This window comes from Pseudophryne corroboree, chromosome 2 (genome assembly GCF_028390025.1).
Source record: "Pseudophryne corroboree isolate aPseCor3 chromosome 2, aPseCor3.hap2, whole genome shotgun sequence".
NCBI classification, from domain to species: Eukaryota; Metazoa; Chordata; class Amphibia; order Anura; family Myobatrachidae; genus Pseudophryne; species Pseudophryne corroboree.
The window spans coordinates 684,762,319-684,782,503 of NC_086445.1; positions in this window are offsets into that span (position 1 = coordinate 684,762,319).

Below are 20,185 nucleotides of genomic sequence, written 5' to 3' on the forward strand. Positions count from 1 at the left end.
ATTAGCAGCAGACACAGTACAGTACGGTAGTTCACGGCTGTGGCTACCTCTGTGTCGGCACTCGGCAGTCCGTCCATAATTGTATACTAGTATCCATCCATCTCCATTGTTTACCTGAGGTGCCTTTTAGTTGTGCCTATTAAAATATGGAGAACAAAAATGTTGAGGTTCCAAAATTAGGGAAAGATCAAGATCCACTTCCACCTCGTGCTGAAGCTGCTGCCACTAGTCATGGCCGAGACGATGAAATGCCAGCAACGTCGTCTGCCAAGGCCGATGCCCAATGTCATAGTACAGAGCATGTCAAATCCAAAACACCAAATATCAGTAAAAAAAGGACTCCAAAACCTAAAATAAAATTGTCGGAGGAGAAGCGTAAACTTGCCAATATGCCATTTACCACACGGAGTGGCAAGGAACGGCTGAGGCCCTGGCCTATGTTCATGGCTAGTGGTTCAGCTTCACATGAGGATGGAAGCACTCAGCCTCTCGCTAGAAAAATGAAAAGACTCAAGCTGGCAAAAGCACAGCAAAGAACTGTGCATTCTTCGAAATCCCAAATCCACAAGGAGAGTCCAATTGTGTCGGTTGCGATGCCTGACCTTCCCAACACTGGACGTGAAGAGCATGCGCCTTCCACCATTTGCACGCCCCCTGCAAGTGCTGGAAGGAGCACCCGCAGTCCAGTTCCTGATAGTCAGATTGAAGATGTCAGTGTTGAAGTACACCAGGATGAGGAGGATATGGGTGTTGCTGGCGCTGGGGAGGAAATTGACCAGGAGGATTCTGATGGTGAGGTGGTTTGTTTAAGTCAGGCACCCGGGGAGACACCTGTTGTCGGTGGGAGGAATATGGCCGTTGACATGCCAGGTGAAAATACCAAAAAAATCAGCTCTTCGGTGTGGAGGTATTTCAACAGAAATGCGGACAACAGGTGTCAAGCCGTGTGTTCCCTTTGTCAAGCTGTAATAAGTAGGGGTAAGGACGTTAACCACCTCGGAACATCCTCCCTTATACGTCACCTGCAGCGCATTCATAATAAGACAGTGACAAGTTCAAAAACTTTGGGTGACAGCGGAAGCAGTCCACTGACCAGTAAATCCCTTCCTCTTGTAACCAAGCTCACGCAAACCACCCCACCAACTCCCTCAGTGTCAATTTCCTCCTTCCCCAGGAATGCCAATAGTCCTGCAGGCCATGTCACTGGCAATTCTGATGATTCCTCTCCTGCCTGGGATTCCTCCGATGCATCCTTGCGTGTAACGCCTACTGCTGCTGGCGCTGCTGTTGTTGCTGCTGGGAGTCGATGGTCATCCCAGAGGGGAAGTCGTAAGCCCACTTGTACTACTTCCAGTAAGCAATTGACTGTTCAACAGTCCTTTGCGAGGAAGATGAAATATCACAGCAGTCATCCTGCTGCAAAGCGGATAACTGAGGCCTTGACAACTATGTTGGTGTTAGACGTGCGTCCGGTATCCGCCGTTAGTTCACAGGGAACTAGACAATTTATTGAGGCAGTGTGCCCCCGTTACCAAATACCATCTAGGTTCCACTTCTCTAGGCAGGCGATACCGAGAATGTACACGGACGTCAGAAAAAGACTCACCAGTGTCCTAAAAAATGCAGTTGTACCCAATGTCCACTTAACCACGGACATGTGGACAAGTGGAGCAGGGCAGGGTCAGGACTATATGACTGTGACAGCCCACTGGGTAGATGTATGGACTCCCGCCGCAAGAACAGCAGCGGCGGCACCAGTAGCAGCATCTCGCAAACGCCAACTCTTTCCTAGGCAGGCTACGCTTTGTATCACCGGTTTCCAGAATACGCACACAGCTGAAAACCTCTTACGGCAACTGAGGAAGATCATCGCGGAATGGCTTACCCCAATTGGACTCTCCTGTGGATTTGTGGCATCGGACAACGCCAGCAATATTGTGTGTGCATTAAATATGGGCAAATTCCAGCACGTCCCATGTTTTGCACATACCTTGAATTTGGTGGTGCAGAATTATTTAAAAAACGACAGGGGCGTGCAAGAGATGCTGTCGGTGGCCAGAAAAATTGCGGGACACTTTCGGCGTACAGGCACCACGTACAGAAGACTGGAGCACCACCAAAAACTACTGAACCTGCCCTGCCATCATCTGAAGCAAGAAGTGGTAACGAGGTGGAATTCAACCCTCTATATGCTTCAGAGGTTGGAGGAGCAGCAAAAGGCCATTCAAGCCTATACAATTGAGCACGATATAGGAGGTGGAATGCACCTGTCTCAAGCGCAGTGGAGAATGATTTCAACGTTGTGCAAGGTTCTGATGCCCTTTGAACTTGCCACACGTGAAGTCAGTTCAGACACTGCCAGCCTGAGTCAGGTCATTCCCCTCATCAGGCTTTTGCAGAAGAAGCTGGAGACATTGAAGGAGGAGCTAACACGGAGCGATTCCGCTAGGCATGTGGGACTTGTGGATGGAGCCCTTAATTCGCTTAACAAGGATTCACGGGTGGTCAATCTGTTGAAATCAGAGCACTACATTTTGGCCACCGTGCTCGATCCTAGATTTAAAGCCTACCTTGGATCTCTCTTTCCGGCAGACACAAGTCTGCTGGGGTTGAAAGACCTGCTGGTGAGAAAATTGTCAAGTCAAGCGGAACGCGACCTGTCAACATCTCCTCCTTCACATTCTCCCGCAACTGGGGGTGCGAGGAAAAGGCTCAGAATTCCGAGCCCACCCGCTGGCGGTGATGCAGGGCAGTCTGGAGCGACTGCTGATGCTGACATCTGGTCCGGACTGAAGGACCTGACAACGATTACGGACATGTCGTCTACTGTCACTGCATATGATTCTCTCACCATTGAAAGAATGGTGGAGGATTATATGAGTGACCGCATCCAAGTAGGCACGTCACACAGTCCATACTTATACTGGCAGGAAAAAGAGGCAATTTGGAGGCCATTGCACAAACTGGCTTTATTCTACCTAAGTTGCCCTCCCACAAGTGTGTACTCCGAAAGAGTGTTTAGTGCCGCCGCTCACCTTGTCAGCAATCGGCGTACGAGGTTACATCCAGAAAATGTGGAGAAGATGATGTTCATTAAAATGAATTATAATCAATTCCTCCGCGGAGACATTGACCAGCAGCAATTGCCTCCACAAAGTACACAGGGAGCTGAGATGGTGGATTCCAGTGGGGACGAATTGATAATCTGTGAGGAGGGGGATGTACACGGTGATATATCGGAGGGTGATGATGAGGTGGACATCTTGCCTCTGTAGAGCCAGTTTGTGCAAGGAGAGATTAATTGCTTCTTTTTTGGGGGGGGTCCAAACCAACCCGTCATATCAGTCACAGTCGTGTGGCAGACCCTGTCACTGAAATGATGGGTTGGTTAAAGTGTGCATGTCCTGTTTTGTTTATACAACATAAGGGTGGGTGGGAGGGCCCAAGGACAATTCCATCTTGCACCTCTTTTTTCTTTTATTTTTCTTTGCGTCATGTGCTGTTTGGGGAGGGTTTTTTGGAAGGGACATCCTGCGTGACACTGCAGTGCCACTCCTAAATGGGCCCGGTGTTTGTGTCGGCCACTAGGGTCGCTAATCTTACTCACACAGTCAGCTACCTCATTGCGCCTCTTTTTTTCTTTGCGTCATGTGCTGATTGGGGAGGGTTTTTTGGAAGGGACATCCTGCGTGACACTGCAGTGCCACTCCTAAATGGGCCCGGTGTTTGTGTCGGCCACTAGGGTCGCTAATCTTACTCACACAGTCAGCTACCTCATTGCGCCTCTTTTTTTCTTTGCGTCATGTGCTGATTGGGGAGGGTTTTTTGGAAGGGACATCCTGCGTGACACTGCAGTGCCACTCCTAAATGGGCCCGGTGTTTGTGTCGGCCACTAGGGTCGCTAATCTTACTCACACAGTCAGCTACCTCATTGCGCCTCTTTTTTTCTTTGCGTCATGTGCTGATTGGGGAGGGTTTTTTGGAAGGGACATCCTGCGTGACACTGCAGTGCCACTCCTAAATGGGCCCGGTGTTTGTGTCGGCCACTAGGGTCGCTAATCTTACTCACACAGTCAGCTACCTCATTGCGCCTCTTTTTTTCTTTGCGTCATGTGCTGATTGGGGAGGGTTTTTTGGAAGGGACATCCTGCGTGACACTGCAGTGCCACTCCTAAATGGGCCCGGTGTTTGTGTCGGCCACTAGGGTCGCTAATCTTACTCACACAGTCAGCTACCTCATTGCGCCTCTTTTTTTCTTTGCGTCATGTGCTGATTGGGGAGGGTTTTTTGGAAGGGACATCCTGCGTGACACTGCAGTGCCACTCCTAAATGGGCCCGGTGTTTGTGTCGGCCACTAGGGTCGCTAATCTTACTCACACAGTCAGCTACCTCATTGCGCCTCTTTTTTTCTTTGCATCATGTGCTGATTGGGGAGGGTTTTTTGGAAGGGACATCCTGCGTGACACTGCAGTGCCACTCCTAAATGCGCCCGGTGTTTGTGTCGGCCACTAGGGTCGCTTATCTTACTCACACAGTCAGCTACCTCATTGCGCCTCTTTTTTTCTTTGCGTCATGTGCTGATTGGGGAGGGATTTTTGGAAGGGACATCCTGCGTGACACTGCAGTGCCACTCCTAAATGGGCCCGGTGTTTGTGTCGGCCACTAGGGTCGCTAATCTTACTCACACAGTCAGCTACCTCATTGCGCCTCTTTTTTTCTTTGCGTCATGTGCTGATTGGGGAGGGTTTTTTGGAAGGGACATCCTGCGTGACACTGCAGTGCCACTCCTAAATGGGCCCGGTGTTTGTGTCGGCCACTAGGGTCGCTTATCTTACTCACACAGTCAGCTACCTCATTGCGCCTCTTTTTTTCTTTGCGTCATGTGCTGATTGGGGAGGGTTTTTTGGAAGGGACATCCTGCGTGACACTGCAGTGCCACTCCTAGATGGGCCAGGTGTTTGTGTCGGCCACTAGTGTCGCTTAGCTTAGTCATCCAGCGACCTTGGTGCAAATTTTAGGACTAAAAATAATATTGTGAGGTGTGAGGTATTCAGAATAGACTGAAAATGAGTGGAAATTATGGTTTTTGAGGTTAATAATAATATGGGATCAAAATGACCCCCAAATTCTATGATTTAAGCTGTTTTTTTAGTGTTTTTTTAAAAAAACACCCGAATCCAAAACACACCCGAATCCGACAAAAAAAATTCGGTGAGGTTTTGCCAAAACGCGGTCGAACCCAAAACACGGCCGCGGAACCGAACCCAAAACCAAAACACAAAACCCGAAAAATTTCAGGCGCTCATCTCTAGAAATTCCACTGTATTTAATGTTTGTGAATTGGAAATATTCCATCAAAATTGGGAGAGTTAGGAACTATGGGGGTCATTCCGAGTTGTTCGCTCGTTGCCGATTTTCGCTATGCTGCGATTTGTTGCTAAATGTGCATGCGCATGGCATGCAGAGCGCATGCGCTAAGTTATTTAACACAAAACTCAGTAGATTTGCTGGTGTTCCTGCGGCGCATTCCAGTCGCACTGCTGAACGGTGAATGATTGACAGGAAAGGGGCGTTTCTGGGTGGTAACTGAGCGTTTTCCGGGAGTGTGCTAAAAAACACAGGCGTGTCAGGGAAAACGCGGGAGTGTCTGGAGAAACGGGGGAGTGGCTGGCCGAACGCAGGGCGTGTTTGTGACGTCAAACCAGGAACTAAACGGACTGAGGTGATCGCAATCTAGGAGTAGGTCTGGAGCTACTCAGAAACTGCAAGGAATTATTTATTAGCAGTTCTGCTAATCTTTCGTTCGCTATTCTGCTAAGCTAAGATACACTCCCAGAGGGCGGCGGCCTAGCGTGTGCAATGCTGCTAAAAGCAGCTAGCGAGCGAACAACTCGGAATGAGGGCCCATGATGTACAGGTCAAAAATTATGTATCACAGGTGGTGGTCAGACCACTGTAAGTATCAGCAGTTTATTATGTGTCCCCAAGGTGCTTATACCGGTCTCTGTAGCGGCATCCACCTGGTTTCACTATTTGAACACTAGGCCACGCCCCTATGCGTTTCATCACCTGGACAATTTGTACATCTAAGGGCCTGGCTGCCCATTCCAGATGATATACTCCCAGGCAATTATAATATACATTAATCATCATGCAGATCATATTTTAGGTGTGAGTGTGTCCCCATCGTCCCACCTTCCTCTTTAGATAACCACCAGAGTAGCAGCTTCCTAAAGGCGCTATTCTGGTGGCATAATCGTCTGCTGTCGTCTTCTTGTCGAGATAGGATATTCCCGTGTTCTGTGCTCTTTTTGTGCTGAATTGTGAAGTTATACTGCTGAAGTAACAAACTCCACCTGAGTAACTATCTGTTGTCACCAGAGACTCTGTGTAATCAAGTTAACGGATTGTGATCAGTGATTATGGTAAAGTCATGTCCATACAGATAGGACTTTAATTTCTGGAGGTCCCAGACAAGACACTCTTTTTCAGTGGTTGTGTATGCTACCTCATCAGAGAGCAGCTTCTGGCTTAAAAACATAATGGGGTGTATAAACCAATGTCTAAATCAGGTGTCTGCAGCACAGTTTAAAGTGCCAATGACCTGCTCACAGGCCTCAGTCTATCGTACCACTTTTGGAAAGCTTCTTTTTTGGTAGATCTGTCAGGGGCTTTGCAATTATGCTGTACTGGGCTACAAACTTGCATGTAGCAATAGTCTCCACCTTCTCTGGCTCTGGATCGAAGTTATCGCCCCCCTACTCTGTGCCCTAGGTACTGTACCTCACGTATGTCCAGCTGGCCCTTTTCTAGTTTAATGATCAGACCATCTCCAGTGATCTGCTTTAACATGCCATCCAAATGGATTAGATGTTCTTCCCAGGTTTTACTGAATACCGCAATGTCATCCAAGTAAGTGACTGCGTGCCCCTCCTGGCCCTCCAGCAGATCATTAACCAGGCGCTGGAACAAAGCTGGGACATTTTTCATACCAAAGGGCATAGCTAGAAATTCGTAGAGTCCAAATGGGGTGATAAAGGCAGACCACTCGTCAGCCTCGGGTGACAATGGGATCTGCCAGTACCCTCTGCTGAAATCCATTATGGTGACATAGCTCGCTGAGGCCAGTTGACTCAACAGGTCATCCATCCTGCCCATGGGATTGGCGTCAGATAACGTGGCATCATTTAATCTCCTATAGTCCACATAAAACCGGGTGCATCCACATTTCTTTGGGACCAGCACTACGAGTGCAGCCCATGAACTGCAGGACTTCTGTATCACCCCTAACCTCAGCATCTCATCTACTTCTCACTTCATTGCTGTGAGCACACCCAATGTAGCTCTGTATGCTGTCTGTCTGAGGAGGGTTTGGTTGCATGTGTCTACGTGGTGTGTGACTAGGTGTGTTTTCCCTGGCCTTCCTGTGAAGTGGGCCTGGAAGGGGCACATTGTGTCAGGCAGCTGCACCCCAGTTAACTCTACCACATACTGGGCACCTGCAAGAGTCCTGCCTGAAGTGGCAGCCACTGCCAGGTTAAACAATGGGTCCTGTTTGTTTTCCAGGGGCTGAAAACTTCTAGCATGCATGTGTCCCTGTCCCAGTAGGCTTTGAGCATATTTATATGACACACACTATGTCTCTTCCTGGTGACCTTGCTGACAATGTCATAGTTCACATAATTTATGTGTTGGACTACCGTGTACAGTTGCTTGCATATTTGTTCTGCTTCATTAACATGCAGCCTACAGTTTGTTCTCTCTCTTTGGAATCGGTACCAGGCCCTTCTGCCCCACTTCAAATGTGTGCTTTCTGGCACTGCGGTCATACCAGAGCTTCTGTTTGGTTTGGCAGCCTTAAGAGTGCTCTGGGCCAGCCCCAACAAAGTCTTCATCCTTTCCCTAAACTGCATAATGCAGTGTACAACAGATGTCTATGTGGTAGCTAGCTTCCCTTCCCAGTCTCTTGGATCAAATCCAAGGGACCGTGCACCCTACACCTATACAAAAGTTCAAAGAGGAGGTGCAGCATGAATTGCTCTTAGTCTCCTCCTTGGGACTCCACAAACGTCCAGAGCATCTGTTTCAGGGTGCTATAAAATCTCTCAACTAGCCCATTACCGAGCGGATGATTAGGGAAGGTGATCAGGTGATCCACCTGCATCCTATTGCAGAGGCTCTGCATGAGGCTGAACATAAACTGCGTGCCCTGATCCATCAGCATCTCCTTAGGAAACCCTGCCTTGGGAAATTTGGTGATAAGAGCGTCTGCTACCTTTTCTGCTCTGTAACCTGCCCTGGTGTTGTATTGGGGACAGATTGCTCCCTGAATAATCTATCATTCTTCCAGTACAGCATGTGAGTGTCACTGGTACTGGGAGACTGATCAGCTGTTACCCTGTGGACTTCCATGGAGGGGTCCTCTGGGTAACCTACCCGATTCACAAACACTCCTCCTTTACCAGGCTTGCTGGCAGCATTCCCAAAAGACATGTCATTATTGCATGCAGATGATACAGGTCCCACCTAGTCACTTCCAATCATAGCTACATTATTTTGAGAAATAATGCATTCAGTGACAGACTTACTGGCTACATTGGCACAAGACAATTCATTATCAATTTTACCATAGTTATCCCGACCCGGTGTATGCTTCCAGGGTACCTGTTACACAACATGAGCAGTCTCAACAATACATGGGATCATTTCCATTTCCTTACACATAGACACCTGCATTTTTTCTGGATTACACGGTACCTGTGGAGGAATGGGGTAAGTGTGGACAGCTGGCAACATTGCATTATTAGTGACATCAGGTTCCATTAGGTATGTGGCCCACTTTCTGCCCAAGTCAGTACTAAGCAACACATTTGTGGGCAAATGGGGTAACACGCCCACCTCCCAGAAACCTCTGGACCCCCCCCCCCCCCCCAAGGTCCAGGTATTACCGGTCCATGGCTACATTAGAGTGGGTCCCCCAATGCCGCAATTGTCTTTTCGGGAATAAAGTTCTCCAGGTCCACTATCATGGGAAGTACTAAAGTCAAATCCACCCCAGAATCAAGTATCCACCCTGTTACCTGCTCTCCTATTACCACAGCTTGCAGATTTTCATGGGCAGCCTCCTGGGACCCTCATGCATTTCATGCATACAAATCGATGGGCTCAGGCTTTGTTTGTGGCCACCCATAGAGAAGGGTGCCATCTTTTTCTTCACATGGCATCTAGCACTGAGGTGCCTGGGGTCATCACACACAAAACACTGGCAGCCCGTGGCCAAACTGGCTTTCCCCCCCACTATCCAAGCTTGTGCTGAAACAGACATTGTAGCTGCAGAGGGAGGCAATGGCAATGGCTCCTCCAAGTCGCTTCTCCCTCCAAGCTGATTGCCCCGACGGTCCCCAACTATTCTTTGTTGTGGTGGTCCGAGCAACAGTGTACTTGTCCATGAGGCTGGCATCCTCTTGCGCTGACTTGGGTTCGTGGTCCAAGACCGACTCTTTCACTTCCACTGGGCAAAGGGAATTGAATTGCACCTGTAGAATGAGGTCTCTTATCTGGGCAAGGTCTGTCACCTGCACTCCATCCAGCCATTGCTGCAGGATGGTTGATGGTAGTGCGGACAGACCTGCTTAAATATCAGAGGCACTGCATTTTAAACCTCTGAACCTCTGCCTGCAAGCCTTTGGGGTAATGTTAAACCAGGCCAGCAATGCCTTTTTAATTGCTGCATAGTCCCCATCCACTTCCCGTGGAAGCTTGGCAATCGCTTTCCCTCTTAGGGGAGGGGTTAAATAACTGGCCCACAGACTATTGTCAAATTGAACTTGTCGGCAAGTCTTTTCAAAGAGTTCTGAAAAGGTATCCAGTTCACCATTCTTTCCCATCCTGGGAAATTGGTCACAACGCGGTCAGTGAGGATTCATGTTGTTGGCCACAGGCTCATGATTGAATTTAGCAAACTCAGCCTCTTTGTCCATAGCAGCAGCCTCTCTGTCCATAACAGCAGCCTCTATGATATTGTACTGCTGTACAAGCTGCAGCACGATTGCTGGGTCCAGCTCTTTCACATACGTAAGAGCCGACTGTAGATATAAATCCATGGCAGAGTTTCCACTAGAAGTAGCAGAGGAGTCCAATCCACGATGGGTGGGCTCCATACCCTCCACTTACAAGTGATCCCCAACATCAGACCTAGAATCCTATTGCTGCTGGCCTGTGTCCATTAGGGATTGGATAATCTGTTCCCTGGTTTGGTCCTCACTGGCCAGACCCTTCTGCATACACCACGCCACAATCTCTTCCTTCCTGAGCTTTTGTAATTTGCAGTCATCTTTGCCAAAATAAAAGAACAGGGATGGGGAAAATAAATAGTTTTCACTGTGTGACTTCAATATCAGCTTTGAGTTCTGATATCTGTCAAATTTGGATTCCTGTCACGGAATTATGACCACATTCACTTAAGTTCTCATGGAAAAATTTTTATCCCACAAGCTGCCAACCAATTTGTCACACTCTCATCGCACTCAGATCTCTAGCTAAGATGGATGGTCATGACGGGTGATGTTTGCAGGTTACCTTATTACTAAAAACATTACCAAGGCGTCACACAAGAAACATCTCATGATGGGTAAAAGCTTCCCCCTCTGGTTTGAGAGTATGTGGGTATGGCTCTGCACTGTAGGCCTCCCTGGTCAGGAAGAAGCTTTCACACCTTTTTAGGGCCTAATTCAGACTGGATCACTGCAGCGGCAGTGATTGCAGTCTGAAGCCTTTTGGGGAGAATGCACCCCGGGAGGCCCAGTGAGAAGCTAAAAGCAGGGTCGCGAGGCGGGAGGGGGCATGACAAGGGCGTTAGAACGCTGTTGGTGGGGCACGGTCCGGACAATGCAGACGTGTCCGGACCATTGTGGGGGCGGGCCACGGAGGCGTCACACACAGCTGCTGCGACCCAGGACGTGGTGGGTAGCCGCCTGCCAGTGCAGCTAGGCAGCGCAGGCAGAGAGCTACTCGGCAGGTGCAAAAGCATTGCTGCTGTGCGTTGCTTTCGCACCCGTGTGGGTGTGGGGAGCAGGGCCTGACATGCAGGGCAGACTAGCCCTGTGCTGGGCGTCCCCCGGCATGTCTGAGTAGCTGATCGTACATGTGTTAAATTGAGCACATCTACGATTAGATCTGAGTCACCCCCATAGTGTCTTTTCTGGCCTGTATGCATGACCCCTTGCTGTATAATAAACAGATCTCAAACAGATCCATGCCTTTGATCAGCATCGCAAAACAAAATAAACACACAATTTGTACATGTAAGGTCCTGGCAGCCCAATCCAGATGACATACTTCCATGCAGTTATTATATACAGTAATCATCCTGCAGATCATATTTTAGGCGTGAGTGGGTCTTCATCATCACAGCATCCATTTTCTTACTTCCCTCATGGTCCTAGCCAGACATCTCATACACGTGTGCTCACACACAGTATAGAATCCAATGGTGTGTTTTGACCCCAAATATGCAATCTGATGAGTTATGTATGCTAGCTGTATTGTTTACACAACAGACATATAAATGATAAATGATCAACACATTATAGACAATATTAAAAAGGTATACATCATAGATGCTGCCCTGCTAATATCGCAACCTCCGGTGCTACATTTTTACAGTGGAACTACAGGTCCCAGCCAGCCCTTTCATCCCTGCAAGCACTGCTGGCAATGCAAGCCCCGACAGCCACCCTGCAGTCCTTGTCCTAAAGTGCTGGGCACCCCAGTCCCTGCAGTGCACCCCTCCTCCTCCTTCACCTCCTGCCCTGTGATCCCAACGATTACTAGAGAATGAGATGGTCACCCTTTTGCAGCTTTAACATCTTTCACTCTTCTTGGAAGGTTTTCCACAAGATTTATATACATTACACTACAGTAGAACTGTTTATACACGTTACACCACAATAGAGATGCTTATACACGATACACCACAGTAGAGCCATTTATACAGGTTATGCCACTGTAGAGCCGCTTATACATGTTACTCTGCAGCTTCTGGGGCAGAGAAGGGTGCTGCAACAGCCAGGGCAGAGAGAGGTGCTGCAGCAGCCGGGACAAAAAGAGGTGCTACAGCAGCTGGGACAGAGAGATGTTGCAGCAGCAAGCACAAAAAGAGAGGCTGCAGCAGCAGGGGCAGAGAGTGGTGTAGCAGAAGTAACCATGCAGCGCAGCTACAAGTTGACAGTGAGACATATAAAGCGGCTGGCAGAGCTCCGGCATGTGCTGGCTGTCAGTGTCTCCTGCTGTCACCTATGGCTTGCCCTGTACCCTACCTAGTCTCTGAGTCTGTGTGTGCCTCTCTGCTGCTTGTCCTCATGCTCTGCGGCTACCTGTACAGGGTCCCGCGGTATAGCAGGCAGAGGGAGTGGGTGAAGGTCTTGTAAGAGAGGAGAAGTGGACGTAGTGCGTTTGGTGAGGAAAATGAGCCGGGCAGCAGCATTGAGGATAGATTTGAGTGGAGAGAGGTATTACAGGACTTTATCTGGGCCTCCCCCACTCTGTGGAATGCTCTCCCACGCACAATAAGCCTCGCCTCTAGTCTCCAAACCTTTAAACGTTCCTTGAAAACTCACCTCTTCAGACAAGCTGATTAAATTCCAGACCCACCCACATAACCTTCAGTGCTTTCCTATCTAACTACATCCTCTCTGTAGTACAGTACACATAACATCACATATCTTGTCTTTCTTTACTCTAACACCCTCCTGACACTTGGCCACATTGTGGGGTGATCATATCATACAACCTATTAAGAACCTAGCAATCTGGTGGACCATTATGCAATAGGTAGCATCTTTCTTTGTGTATCAATGCCTATTTCCCTATAGATTGTAAGCTTGCGAGTAGGGCCTTCCTACCTCTATGTCTGTCTGTTTTTACCCAGTTTTGTTCTATTACTGTTGTTCTAATTGTAAAGCGCAACGGAATATACTGCGCTATATAAGAAACTGTTAATAAATAAACAATTTGTCAGGAATTCCAGTCAGGAGGAGATTACAGTAGTCCAGTCTGGAGATGACCAGTGAGTGGATAAGAGTCTTAGTAGCATCCTGGGTCAGAAAGGGTCTGATCCTTGAAATATATTTTAGATGAAAACGGCAGGTGTGTGAGAGGTGCTGAATGTGTGGTTTGAAGGAGAGGGAGGAGTCAAGGATTACTCCAAGACAATGCACTTGGGGGCTAGAGAAGGTAGTGCCATCAATAGATAATGAGATTGTGGGAGGTGAGATTATGCGGAAGGGAGGGAAGATGATCAGCTCGGTCTAGACATGTTAAGTTTAAGAAAGAGCTGGGACATCCAAACAGAGATAGCAGAGAGACAGTTGGAGATACAAGTGAGGAGAGCAGGGGAGAGTCCTGGAGAGAAAAGATAGATTTGAGTGTCATCAGCATAGAGATAATATTGGAAATCAAAAGAACTAATGAGCTTACCCAGTGAGGATGTATAAAGAGAGAGAAAAGAAGAGGACCAAGGACAGAACCTTGGGGTACACCTACATTTAGTGGAAGTGAGGGGGAGATGGAGTCATGAGAGGAGACAGAGAATAAACAGTCAGAGAGGTAGGAAGACAGCCCCCCTCCAAAATAGACTGTCCATTACACTTGGGCATTATAGGGAAAATGTGTGTGCGCATATATAAATATATATACAAAAATATGAAAATTTAAACATAAATAAAAATAAATACCCTGCTTATCTCTATCTACCAACTAATAGAAAGAGAAATCCTTTTTCTGAATAGATTGTATATTGCACTTGGATATTATAGGAAAAAGTGTGTGCCTTTATATATGAAAATGTAAACATAAACAAAAACAAATACTCTGTTGTTATTTTATCACTATATATATATAAATACATTAATCAAATGTTATATTTAAGATAAATTGTTTGAAAGTGATTATACTTTAATAAAATAGATAAGGTAGCCCGTTAGGATAATCTGATTATGCTGACTGTAGCCTAGCAACCTAACAAACAAGGAGGCCGTTCGAGTGGTCCGATCACGTGTCCAACCTGGTTACGGAGCCCGTGAGGAGTGACAACGCTCGGCGTACTGTGACACAGGTGCTCCCGCCTCTAACAAGGTGGGCATCCTGATGGAAGGTGGGACACACCGGACCCACTAATGAACCTCCAACACACCTGATCTAAACTCTGACTAAAGATATTGGTGATAAATATAAATATTTAAATATACATATTTAACAACAATGTGGCTATCTTATTATGCATAACTATATTTAATAAGGATATAATAAATTGTGTGGGACTGACCTTCTAGATGTATACATTAAATTTATATATTTTAATTTGGATCAGTTTATTAGAGACATTACAGCTGCAGTGCATTTACCAATTAGTGAGGTATAAAATGGCTCCTAGGGACTCTGAGATTTACTTCTGAGGAAGCTGAGCGACCTAGCTCAGGGAAACGCGTTAAGACACCACTGTGGAACCCAAACCTACACCATTCTGAGACTGATCCAGATAAGGACTTTTTCATCTTTCCAAATTGAATGCAAGAAATAGGAAACAACCGTCTCCTGTGCTTTATACATCCAGCATTTCATGGAAACACCTTGAATTCTCTACGCAGATGAACAACTAACCACCTTTCTGTGGAACTGTGTATGAGGTAACATCAGGTTAATACCAGATGACTGTACAACTGATATACAAGGAGGAGGGAATCCTTATGCATATAAAGTCCGGGATCACAAATTAATGGTTTGGTTCCTACCAGCCAATCAAATACTAATATCTCAGAGCCAATGTTTACAAACAAATTATTTTAGATTTGATGTGTATATGTATTGACTGAATGTTTAGTCATATGCGGCTTTTTATATATTAAAAAATCAATTTTTATTCAACTGATCCAAGTAATTTATTGAATTGGTAATACGACTCATAGCGCTGGTAACCCCTTTTTTATTGTGTATATTTTTGAGGGGTCTGACAAACCCCTTCCAGCTACTGTGGTAAATAAGTGGGTATTTCCTATATTTTACCAAGTGTTATTGTCTTATACCCATTCCTTATATTGCCATGAGTTGTTTTTCCAATTTCAATGATCGGAATCCTAGAAGGCAGTCCTATGTTACGAATTGGGAATGTACTAGAACTGATAGACAAGAACCGGACAAACCAGATTTTAATAAAGATTTTTATAAATTAGAGGATCTTTTGAAAAATGAATCAAAAAACTGGTTGGATAGTACAAATCTCCAACAGTACATTGAAAAACGTATGATACCCAGAGGACTTAGAATCTTTAAGGCATCAATTTTCAATGGAAATATGGAATTTCAGAAAGAATGGGATGAATTATTAGATGCATGCTCCCTTTCCCTTATGCAACTGGTTGTCCGCTTCAGGTCTTTTAAAGTTCAATGTATACAAAAAGAGATTGAAGCTTTGAAAAAAGATATGGATAAATATGCAACTTCAATTGAATTTAAAGATAGAGATAAATTGGTAAATGACAGAGTAATTAAATTTGAAAGTAATCTATTAGAGATGAAACAGAAGAAATTTAGAAGGGATCTTTTTGACTATAAAAATGATCAAGTAAGATCCTATAGAGACAATTATAAGAAAAGACAAAACATGGCTAGCTCCCCCATGTATAGAAGTCAACAGAGGAAATTACCCATACAGAATGATAGGAAAGAGCACACATATTTCCATAAAAATAGATATGAGGTTCTTAGAAAACAAAATACCACACCACGAGAAATATCCAGAATAGATATGGGAGCCAGGAGAAAGACTAATAGAGATATGCCCTCACATCCTCAGGAAGAATATGCCAGTGGAGACCAAGACCGTAGTGTAGAAAAGTCAAGTAGAACTGATTTTTTAGAGAGACGATCAAGACAAGACAGCTGGGAACTACCACACAAACATCCAGAAAATGTACAGAACAGCAACAAAAGATCAAGAGAATACACTGAAGAAGAGACAGGGGATGTAGATCGGGAAGGAAAAAATTGAAGGAGATATTAGCTAAAACTAATATTGATCCCACCAATATATTCAATCTTTTATCTAAAGAGTTAAATTATTCAGAACTGTCCCTTCTCGCTAAAGGTCTAAAATTTTCCCCTACATGCATACCTAATATATTCGACCTATATGTTGACCTAAACAGATATGTCCGCACAATGTGCAGAAAACGTTATTTTGCTAATAAAACTTTACAAAAGAAAAATGATCCATCAATTCCAATAGTATTAGATGGATCAGATGAACTAGCACTTGTAACACTGGAAGAACTCATCCAAGAGAATGAGTCATATCCAACCAGTCCTAAAAAAGTATATGATGTTAAAAATGTAGAACTATTCAAGAAAAAAATCAGAATTTTATCCCACTGCATTTAAAAGTAGTAGTATAGAATCATTTTATAAAATTACCCTTGAAGATTTCAAAGAACTATGTCATAAACAACAAACTAACCATAACAAAAGAAAGCAGTCTAATCTATCTAATAAAGAAAGACAAGCACTGAATTTACTGATGCAAGATACCTCTTTGGTTATAAAAGAGGCTGATAAGGGGGGGGGGGGGGGGTTAGTAATTCTTAATAGGGAGGATTACATTGTGGAGTCATTAAGACAACTAGTTGATGAAAATTATTATAATAAACTATCTGGTGATCCAACTAGAGATTTCATACTAGAACTAAAATGTTTGCTTGACGATGCTTATAGCAAGGGGGCTATATCCAAGGATGTATATCAATTCTTATTTCCTACTCACCCCACTATTCCAACATTTTATTATTTACCCAAAATTCATAAATCCCTCACCTCACCTCCCGGTCGCCCTATAATTTCAGGAATTAATTCACTCACCTCCAATTTATCATTTTACGTAGATTCATTTTTACAGTCACGAGTGTCCTCACTGAGGTCTCACATACGAGACACTACACATTTTCTCACCGAAATAATGAATATAACATGGAAGGAATCTTATGCATTCCTAACACTTGATGTTTCAGCTTTATACACACATATTCCTCACGAAAGAGGGTGTGGAGTAATTTTTGAAAGATTAAAAAACGATGGGGACCTCAGTGAGGAACAAATCAGGTTTCTAATGGACTCTATTCAATTTATTTTATCACATAACTATTTTCTTTTTCTTAATGATTTTTATTTACAGGTGATGGGGACGGCCATGGGGACCAGATTCGCGCCCAGTTACGCCAACCTATACATGGGCCACTTTGAGGAGGCCCTTGTGTGGGGAAGCACCTGGGCGCGATCTCTGGTCTTCTATGGCCGTTATATAGATGACCTTTTTATCATTTGGGATGGGGATTATGACACTGCCACTTCATTTATATCTTTTTTGAACCACAACACATATAATTTAACCTTCACTTTCCAATTTCACCCTTCAAAGATTACATTCTTGGATATAGCCCTCGAAATAGTGAATAATAAAATAATTACCTCTACATATGTTAAAGAAACTAATACTAATTCATATTTACATTATGACAGCTCTCATTATAAACCGTGGAAACGGAATATACCTAAGAGTCAACTAATGAGGATACGTCGAAATTGTACGGAATTAGAAACTTTTGCTCGTCAGGCGAATACCCTTATAGAATCTTTTAAGAAATGTGGATATCCAGATGACTTGTTACAAGATGCATTACAAGAAACTCGTAATATAGATAGAAATACCCTTCTAATTATAAATAGTAATAAAAATAATAAAAATAATAATAAAAATAAAACTAATAAAAATGAAAATAAAAATAAAAATAAAAATATTAACTCTGATGAGAGAGAAAAAATAGAAAATAAAGATAATAACATTTCATTTATCTGTAAATATAACTCTTGTGCAGGGGAAATTAAAAATATCATAAAAAGAAATTATAAAATATTAAGATATGATAATATTTTAGGATCTATACTTCCAAATACTCCAAAAATTACTTATAAGAAAAATAAATCATTAAAATTAATGCTAGCCCCTAGTCACTTGAGACATATTAAAGATGGGTGAAACCAGGTAGTGAGTTTTTCATCATTTTTATTTAACTATTTTGTTTTTTATGGGACACCACTTTTGGAGTATGTCCAACATGACAGTACTGGTGTAAAACCGGATTGCATCAGTTTTTGTCTGTGATTCCTGACCTGCATGTTCTGTACAGACCAGAGAGTGGAAACCACATAGAAAAACATCTTATTGCTGTTTTATGGACTCTTAATAAAATCTTTTTGAATTATTGTGGATGCTATTCCTGATCCCGGCTTGAAAGATACCTTTATATGTGGAAACAATCCCCCTCCCAAGTGAGTGGGGTACGCCTTCTGGAGCAGCTTTCTTTCTGTTTTACATCACGTGGGATATAGCGTTTTAAAGATACCTTTACACACTTATTCTTATTTATTCTGATGTGAGTTTTGGTACATCCTTAAAAATCGGGAGATTGGTGGCGAGATACTATCCTCATCTACTATCAAATTGGGCCAGGCACTATAGGCTTCTCTTTTCTGGACACTTATAGGTTGTTCAAATCAGTGTTTTAAGCAATACCACCCATGCATGTGTACCATCTTTCTTTTTTTCATGTTTGACATCTGGATATCATGAGATAATCGAAAGAGTGAACATCCGAAAGGCCATCCTAACATGTGACGTATATCACAATTTTAATCTAATTTGTTATCGCCTTTGATCTATCCTCTCACTGTTTTCTCATTGAATGTTGTTTTGATCTGTTATTTGGACAGATCTGTTGAGGATTTAGATTGGGTTGACAACTCTTTGCGCCAGGAATTTACACTGCTGTATTTTTATTGTATGAACCAGAAGATACTAAAGGTTCCAACTGGCTAACTTCCCTAAAGAAACCGCCTGGTTTCTTTCAATGTGGTCATAACAAATGTACCACATGTAAATATAGTAAAAGAAGAACAATCCAAATAGATATACCATATATGAAAGATGTGTATACTATAAAAACCTTCATTAATTGTAACTCATCATATGTGATCTATCTATTACTATGTAGCTGTAACCTTCCCTATATAGGCCGTACAACTAGACCATTAAAAATCCGATTTTTAGAACATAGGAGAAATATTTACAAAAAATATATGAAACATAGTGTCTCAAGACATTTTTGTGAAAAACATGATGGTGACCCTGAAACCTTAAACCTTATAGCTTTAGAACAGATACCATTTACGATAAGAGGGGGAGATAGATATATTAATCTTTGTAAAAGGGAAGTTTTTTGGATGTTGCAATTTAATTCACTATACCCTGATGGTCTAAACGAAAATATGGAAATCAATTCCATCATATGAGAATTCATCCAAAAGGATAGTTTTACATATGATATATATTAACAATTGAGGAATTTATCTATATAATGATGTTTAGAGATATGTGTATTACTATATTTATTTACACATATCCATATAAGAAGAATTATCTACTGTAAAGTTCCGTATTGCAGAAAATGTTTACCCATCTCCCCCCCATCTCCCTCTTTCCCCCCCCCCCCCCCCCCCCCTCCAAAATAGACTGTCCATTACACTTGGGCATTATAGGGAAAATGTGTGTGCGCATATATAAATATATATACAAAAATATGAAAATTTAAACATAAATAAAAATAAATACCCTGCTTATCTCTATCTACCAACTAATAGAAAGAGAAATCCTTTTTCTGAATAGATTGTATATTGCACTTGGATATTATAGGAAAAAGTGTGTGCCTATATATATGAAAATGTAAACATAAACAAAAACAAATACTCTGTTGTTATTTTATCACTATATATATATAAATACATTAATCAAATGTTATATTTAAGATAAATTGTTTGAAAGTGATTATACTTTAATAAAATAGATAAGGTAGCCCGTTAGGATAATCTTATTATGCTGACTGTAGCCTAGCAACCTAACAAACAAGGAGGCCGTTTGAGTGGTCTGATCACGTGTCCAACCTGGGACACGTGACGTGGTCCCACACTGCATCAGGCGCGTTCCAGCCGTGCGTCTCACGGCTCGCTTCCGGTTACGGAGCCCGTGAGGGGTGACAACGCTCGGCGTACCGCGACACAGGTGCGCCCGCCTCTAACAAGGTGG